Source organism: Triticum aestivum, chromosome 7D (genome assembly GCF_018294505.1).
Source record: "Triticum aestivum cultivar Chinese Spring chromosome 7D, IWGSC CS RefSeq v2.1, whole genome shotgun sequence".
Taxonomy (NCBI): Eukaryota; Viridiplantae; Streptophyta; class Magnoliopsida; order Poales; family Poaceae; genus Triticum; species Triticum aestivum.
The window spans coordinates 303,638,632-303,647,618 of NC_057814.1; positions in this window are offsets into that span (position 1 = coordinate 303,638,632).

Below are 8,987 nucleotides of genomic sequence, written 5' to 3' on the forward strand. Positions count from 1 at the left end.
CCGCCAGAGCAGGCACAGAGGTGACGCCGGCGTGCGCGAGCTCGCCACGGCGCCACCTGCTTGCCGCCTCGCCCGTGGACGAGCTGGACGACCTCCCCGTCGCGCCCCCGAGCCCCTGGACACCTCCATTCACCCCATCGCCTCTCCCTCGCTCTCTCTCGCCATGGCCGAAGCAGCCGCCGTCGTCCCGCCGATGTAGCCGCGCCCACCGTCGTTCTCGCGCCGCCCCACCGTGTCCAGCAGCTCCGCCGTCGCCTTCTCCTTCGAGCAAGTCGGGCCACGAGTGCTCGCTTGCCCCGAAGCCACTGCTCCGACCTCGCCTTCACCGCCCACCGCCGGAGATCCCCTCCGCCGTCACCACCGCAGCAGTTCGCCCCCGACCTCGCCGTCCGCTCCGTCGCAACAACCGTGAGCCTGGCCACCTCCCTATCCTCTCCATTGTCCCTCTTGAGCTCCGTAGCAACTGCACGTCGCTCACCCGCACGCGTCGCCACCGAGCTCGTCGCCGACGAGGCTCCGGCCATCCAACGGTCGCACCACCATGGCCGTTAGCTTCACTGCATCGCCAGGAGCCCGTAGCACCATCGCACGCCCCTCGCCGTGCTCTCTAGCGACGGGTTCGACTATACCCGTACCCCGGCAGCCGCACAGCTCGTCGCCGGCGTTGATTCCGGCGACCCCGTGCTCCACCACCACCACCAATCGATGCGGCTCGTTCCCAGCCGCGTGTAGATGCTCTCCGCCGCCCATTTGGTCGCCGGAGCACGGATCCCGCACCCCACCGCCGCGTCTGGCCTCGCCGGCGCTTCCACCCAGTTGACCAGGGTTTGACCTCCCCTGGGTCAATGACAAGTGGGGCCCGCCTGCTAATTAACCTGGGTTAGATTTAAGTTAATTCTAATTAGTTTAATTATCTAACAGTGACACTGACACAGGGGACCCACACGTCAGGTTTGACCTGGACGACCCCGTTGACCGCTGACGTCATCATGACACACTGCTGACGTAATAAGTAATTTAATTACTGGAATTATTTCTATACAGGAAATTCTAGAAAATATCACAAACTTCAAAAAATCATAGAAAATAATCTATAGCTCAGAATGAAAAGATTTATATATGAAAAATGATCAGAAAAATCCATTCTATCCATCTGTACTGGTTTCATGCATGTTTAAGCAAATTAACCTACTGTTTAATGCAGAACAAGATAAAGCACTAAAAAGGGCCACATATGAACTTGGAATTTGAATCTTTGATCCAAAATAGTCCAAACCCATCTGGTCTTAGTTGCATTAGCCCAATACATCCATTTTGCCATGTCTCATGCATGCATCATATTGTTGCACTTTGCTTGGTGTTGATTGTGCTTCGTTGTGTTCATCGTGGTAGGTCCTGCCTCCGAGGATATTCACGAGTATCCAACTGAAGGGCAGTATCCCACCACCACTCCGTCAGGCAAGCAACCCATTGATCATTTCGATACAAACCCATCTTCTCGCTTCTGCTCTCATTTACTGCATTAAGACAACGCGATTCAAACTGCTGTGTGTTGCGGTAGTTGAACCCACTTTCCTTTGCATGACCTGTCATTGCCACAGTAACTAGATGAAACCCACTAGCATGTGCACGAGTTGATTGAGCCATGTTGTGTTCCTACAATGCTATGCTTGCTACGCTTAGAGTCATGTCAGGTCTGGCTCATCAGGGTGATGAACTAGAGTGAAAGCGTGTGTCGGTAATGAGAGTGAGGTGTTGAATACGATTTGGTAAAGGTATCGATGGGAGGCCATGTAGGACTACATGGTGGGTTGTTTCATTGAGACCGTCCCTAAGAACTGAGATCTGTATGCGTGATTTAGGATTCAGCTACTACCACGTATTGGGCCCAAAACCAATGGACCCCCTCGGCTTCTTAATCACCCTTGTCCTCTGTCCAGGAGTTGAACATAGTTTCTGGTGTTTGTAGTAAGCTGGAGGCCGTGGACAGCGCTGACCAAGGGGTGGGCTGTGATGCGGTAGGCTCGTGGCACGGTGTACCGAGTCGCCCGTTTGGTGTCCGGGAACCCTGCACACATCGTTTGGGGCCGTATGTGGAAACCTCGGCCGGACTCCTTGCGGATGGAACCTGAATAGGCGATAAACCTGGACTAGAGACTTGAGTGTTTAGGTAGGCTGTAGCCGACACCCACGTTGGGCTTCCGCTTGAAGGTTGCCGAGTACATGTCGTGTAGCGACGGTAAGTGGTGAGAGCGTGTGTGACGAAGTACACCCCTGCAGGGTATAAAACTATCCGAATAGTCGCGTCCGCGGTAAAGGACTACTTGGTCGCTTATGCAGTTCATAGACAAGTAAATGGATACCACTAAAAGCCTCAAGATAAGTGTGAGTACCGCGGATGGCTCTCTCGTGGGATGACGAGGGAGGATCCACGGTGGAGTATTGAGATGGTGATTAGTGGACTCGTGTGCGAAAACTATTTTACAAGTGGTGTCTCGTAGGATAGCTTAGCCAAGAGTCAAAGCTGGCTTGCTGCAATAACTCCACTACCTTCTTGAGAATGTGCATGTATAGTAGGATATGTTGTAAGACTTGCTGAGTACCTTTGTACTCATGTTGCTTCAATTACTGTTTTCAGACGACAACACCGCCCCTTCCGATGGGTTCTATGTAGAACTCGACGACGATGAGTGACTTGCCACCCAGGTAGTGATCTAGGCTTGCGAAGGGCCTACGTAGATAGACAGGCTTCGTCAAGCCTTCTTTCTTTCTAGTGTATGTACCTAGACAAGTTGCTTCCGCATGTGTTTGTATGATTGTATGACTTGAGTGTCGGGTCATGTGACCCCTATCTGTATGAACATGTTATGTAAGGCTCTCTGGAGCCCTTTAAATAAAGTACTTTGAGTTGTAGAGTTTTGTTGTGATGCCATGTTGTATTTACACATATCGAGCATATTGTGTGTATGATTGAAATGCTTGGTATGTGTGGGATCCGACAATCTAGTTGTTTATCCTTGGCAGCCTCTCTTATGGGGAAATGTAGTCTAGTGCCTCCTTGAGCCATAGTAGTCCGCTACAGCCCGGTTCACCGGAGTCCTGCTAGCCCAGCACTACTGCTCTGGACACTTGACTGGCCGGCATGTGTTTCATGTCGTTCCTGTGTCTGTCCCTTCGGGGAAATGTCACGCGGTGACATCCGGAGTCCTACCTAGCCTGCTACAGCCCGGGTTCCCGGAGTCCTGTTAGCCCAGTGCTACAGCCCGGATTCACACGCTGCTGACCGACACGTTCGATGTTGATTCATGTATGCTTGTTCCCATACGTTAGTGCCGCTTTGTGTTCACGACTAGCCATGTCGGCCCGGGTTCTCTGTCATATGGATGCTAGCAACATTGTCATATATGTGAGCCAAAAGGCGCAAACGGTCCCGGGCCATGGTAAGGCGACACCCGTGGGAGTACTGTGCGTGAGGCCGCAATGTGATATGAGGTGTTACAGGCTAGATCGGTGTGACTTAGAATCGGGGTCCTGACAGCGTTGGCATCAGAGCCGGACTGCCTGTAGGTGCGTTAAGCCAAACTGGTCGATGTCGAGTCTAGAAATGCTTTAGTTATATGTAGGGGGATTGATTGTGGGAGGGAACGTAAGGCGCTTTTACTCCTTTACCTTATGCCCTCTGATCTGAGTCATTCTCTTCTCATTCTACGTGGGTTAAGGACTATGCTCTCTTCTCTCTATCAGGTTCACGTGTTACTAATCCGTAGTAACTTATAGGATTGTTGGTTCCATGCTTCGGTTCAGTTTCTACTACCTTTAGCATGTTGTCGGTTGACCCAGAACCTTTATATGATGTTGTTGAGTGGTTTTGCAAACTGTTGCGAATGTCTCAAATCTTTTTCCGAGCATTTACAACCGTTATGCTGTCCGAATTCTCCTAGAAATTCTAATGCCTTGCATTATTTTGTGCTTTCAGATGGCCACCCGTTCCCAGAATCAAGTGGTTCGTCTGACCCGGTGCCTCGATGTACCTGGTCACACGACCATGCTGGTCCGAGTGATGGTTGAGACAGGCTATTGATGGTATCCCGAGTATACCGTCGAGGAGCAGTTTCGAGACTTTAATCAAAGCCAATATTTTTGCACAGTCAGGATTTACCCTTCCTATCCTGGAGCTACTGAACCCCTCCATTGCTCTTATGGACTTGGGGTTACCATCGAGATGTCCGTGCAGGACGCAGCTTACTCAATGATGACTATCATACGAGCCAGAACTGCCTTGCTTCAGAACACTGACTTCCGCTATATGCCAGCATCACTCCCTGGGGCACAAGGGTACTGTCAGGCTACCTACTGTGATCCTACCCATGAGGATTCACTACTCCGCATCACCACCGAGATGCTTGAGGACAAGGACCCTGAGAATCGTGCCTTGCGAATGGAGCTCTTCAATGCTCGTTCTGATCACTGGGCCACTCTGACACGGTTTGCACCTGCCGTGCAGGCTGGGTATATGGACATGAGGGACTTGTACCCCGTGCGGTCTGGTCTGCCAGAATGTATGGAATGGCGTGATGTAGGAGGCATCACCCCTCCTCGTGGACCCCGTCTGCCACCGTTTGTTGGACCAAGGCCACACCCGAGTCCTTATGGACCGCAAGCTCCACAGGACCGACTGTTTCCAGATGATCATGTTCAGCTTCCAGGACATGGCGGTGATTTCTATGAAGATTACTACGGAGACGCCTGAGTTGGTGGTAGTTCCACTAGTATTGTAACAGTTGTATTCCCCACAGTCCTGCGTGTCTTGTGGGATACGACTTGGTGTGTATCATGTTCCGGAGGTGTAGAAAAATAATGTATAGGAGCTTGGAATGCCTCTGATGAGATGTATCATCTTTCATCGTAGTTGTACTCCAGCCTGGGCTTGTACTAAACTATGTATGGATGGTCAACACCCGCAATAACCCTGCTGTCCAGGCGCAGGGTGAAGCCAATGCAGTTAGGGGGGAGAATCTGCCTCAACCGCCTTCTCTGGCCGAAGTCATGCTGGAGGCAGAAAGAAACAAGCGTGAGACTAACCGCTTGCTAGAGCGAATTGAGCAGAATACTGCACGTCATCAGAGGAACGACTTGGTGTCCATCAATGACTTTATCAAGTTGTACCCACCGAAGTTTAACCATTCCGTCGAGCCCCTCGATGCGGATGATTGGCTTCGCAGCATCACCCATAAGCTACGTTCTGCCAACGTAGCCGAAGCTGATAAGGTTACCTACGCTGCCTATCACCTCGAAGGCCCTGCTAGCCTCTGGTGGGAAAACTATGAGGCTATGCGCCCAGCCGGCCAAATCACTACTTGGGCTGAATTCAGTGAGGCTTTCCGTGAGCATCACATTCCGGAGGGTCTCATAGATCGTAAGCGGGAAGAATCCTGCAACTTCACCCAAGGCAGACTGACTGTGGATGCATACAGCCGTGAGTTTGGAAATTTAGCACGCTATGCTCCTAAAGAGGTATCCACCGTTGCCAAGAAGCAGGCAAGGTTCCGCAAGGGACTTAGCCCCGAGCTTCGCCATGATCTTCGCCTGCACGAGTGCACCTCTTTCCAGAAATTGGTCAATAAGTCCATCAGTGCTGAGACAGGACAGACTAACTACGACGCTTCACACAAGCACTCTCGTGATTTTGGTTCCTCATCCGGCTCCGGATCTCAGAAGCGCCGGGTCTGGATTCCAAACACTGCTCTGCCACCTAGGTTCACTCCGAGGCCATCCTTTGAGGCGCCTCGCCCCAACCAGCAGTATGCACCGCCCAAGGTCTATGGTGGCCCCGCTGCTAATGCTGCTCCATGCCCCAATGTTGTGACGTGCTTCAAGTGTGGAGAAACGGGTCACTATTTGCGCGAGTGCCCCCGAAACAACCCCAATCAACCTGGACAGTCCGTTGGCCGTGGTAAGCCAGCAGGAAAGACTTACTACGCCAAGCCAGCCACCACTGCACGTGGCCATGTCAGCTACGTTTCAGCTGAAGAAACTGATGAGGATCCCAACGTCGTCCTTGGTACGCTCCTTGTTACTTGCCATCCGGCAACTGTTCTTTTCGATACTGGAGCATCTCATTCATTTATCTCTGAGAGCTATGCTCGATTGCACAACACCACATTTTGAGACATGCCCACCTCCATGGTAATCCAAACCCCTGGTTCTAAGTGGCAAACCTCTAGGATAAGCCATGGAAATGAATCTTGTCGACAGATTGGTCTTCCTAGCATCACTAATAGCTCTCAAGTCCTCGGACATAAACATCATCTTGGGTATGGACTGGATGTCAGCCCATTATGCTAAGATTGATTGCTCTACCAGGATTGTTCAACTCACCCATCCGTCGGGCAAGACAGTCAATGTTCTGACCCGAGTGTCTAAGCGTCAGCTTTACTCATTAAATGCCAACCCTCTTCCAGACCTTGAAGATGTTTCGGTAGTCCGTGACTTCCCGGATGTCTTCCTAGAAGAACTGCTAGGTATTCCACCTGACAGGGATGTCGAGTTCGTGATAGACCTTGTTCCAGGAACCGTCCCAATCTCTAGAAGACCTTATAAGATGGCACCCCTAGAGCTAGCCGAGCTTAAGAAACAACTCGATGAGTCCTTGAAAAAGGGTTTCATCCGTCCTAGTTCTTCTCCGTGGGCTTGCCCCATCCTCTTCGTCAAGAAGAAGGATGGTACGGATCGGATGGTTGTAGATTACCGACCTGTCAACCTAGTCACTATCAAGAACAAGTATCCGCTCCCCAGGATCAACGACCTGTATGATCAGCTCGCTGGATCCTCAGTCTTCTCTAAAATGGATTTGAGGTTGGGCTACCATCAAATCAAAATCAAGAACGGGGACATTCCTAAAACGGCCTTTGTTACTCGTTATGGCCAATACGAGTACACCGTCATGTCTTTCGGTTTAACCAATGCTCCAGCCACCTTCTCTCGGTTAATGAACTCGATCTTCATGGAGTATTTGGATAAGTTCGTCGTAGTATACCTCGATGATATACTCATCTACTCCAAGAATGAGGAAGAACATGCCGAGCATCTAAGACTAGTATTGACGAAACTTCGAGAGCATCGCCTTTACGCTAAATTCTCTAAGTGTGAATTCTGGTTGCCAGAAGTGACCTATCTAGGCCATGTAATCTCTAGTAAGGGTATTGCTGTCAATCCCGATCGAGTTCAAGCCGTCCTTGACTGGACTCCACCTGAATCGGTCAAGCAAGTTCGGAGTTTCCTTGGCTTAGCGAGCTACTGTCGCCGCTTCGTCGAGAATTTCTCCAAGGTTGCTAAACCTCTAACTGAACTCCTCAAGAAAGATAAAAAGTTCGAGTGGACCCCACAGTGCGAGTTCAGCTTTTAGGAACTTAAAAGACGCCTGACATCTGCTCCCGTACTCATACCACCAGATTTTTCTAAGGACTTTGTTATCTATTGCGACGCCTCGCGACAAGGACTAGGTTGCATACTCATGCAAGATCGTCATGTGATTGCCTACGCTTCCCGACATTTGCGTCCACATGAGGATAATTATCCCACACATGATCTAGAGCTTGCAGCCGTAGTCCATGCACTCAAGACATGGCGACATTACCTTCTCGGTAATCGTTGCGAGATTTTCACCGATCACCAAAGTCTGAAATATATTTTCACCCAACCGGATTTGAATCTCAGGCAAAGACGTTGGGTCGAGTTGATCACAGATTACGACTTAGGAATAACTTACACCCCGGGCAAAGCCAACGTCATGGCTGATGCGCTAAGCCGTAAATCTTATTGTAACAACTTGATGTTACAACAAAGTCAACCACTTCTCCACAAGGAATTCTATAAGCTTAACCTTCACATTGTTCCTCGAGGGTTCCTATTCACCCTGGTGGCGAAACCTACCCTTACGGATCAGATCATCAAAGCTCAGAAGGTAGATCCGAGAATCTCCCGTATTAAGAGAAACATCAAGAAAGGAGTTGCGGATTGTTTCTCCGTTGATGACCAAGGTGTTGTGTTCTTTGGAGACCGTCTAGTGGTTCCCAAGGTACGCAACCTGAGGCGATTGATCCTTAAGGAAGCTCATGAATCTCCTCTCACCATTCATCCCAGTAGTACTAAAATGTCTCAAGACCTACGCCAGAGGTTTTGGTGGACTAGGATGAAGAGAGAAATTGCTCAATACATTGCTAATTGCGACGTCTGTCGTCGTGTTAAAGCAGAGCATCAACGGCCTGCTGGCACCCTTCAACCTTCGGCTATTCCTGAATGGAAATGGGATAAAGTCGGTATGGATTTCATTACCGGGTTTCCCAGGACCAAGAGAGGGAATAATGCTATCTTCGTTGTTGTTGATCGTCTTTCCAAAGTAGCCCACTTCCTACCTGTTCGTGAGAGTATAACCGCGAGCCAGCTAGCTGACTTGTACATCTCCCGAATAGTGTCTCTTCATGGTGTTCCATTGGAAATTAATTCAGACCGTGGAAGTCTCTTTACCTCTCGATTTTGGGAAAGTTTCTAGAATGCTATGGGAACTCGTCTCTCCTTTAGCACCGCCTTCCACCCTCAATCAAGTGGTCAGGTAGAACGAGTTAATCAAATTCTGGAGGATATGCTCCGAGCTTCTATCATCTCTTTCGGCATGGATTGGGAGAAATGCCTTCCATTCGCCGAGTTCGCTTATAACAATAGTTATCAAGCTAGCTTGGGCAAAGCTCCTTTCGAGGTTCTCTATGGATGAAAATGTCGAACGCCTCTTAACTGGTCAGAAACCAGGGAAAGACAACTCTTTGGCCCGGATATGATTCAGGAAGCAGAGGAGCAGGTTCGCATTATTCGTGAGAAATTGAAAACAGCCCAATCTCGCCAAAAGAGCCATTATGACCGCAAACATAAGGCTATGACTTTTGGGGTTGGCGAGAAGGCGTACCTTCGGGTTACTCCTTTAAAGGGAACCC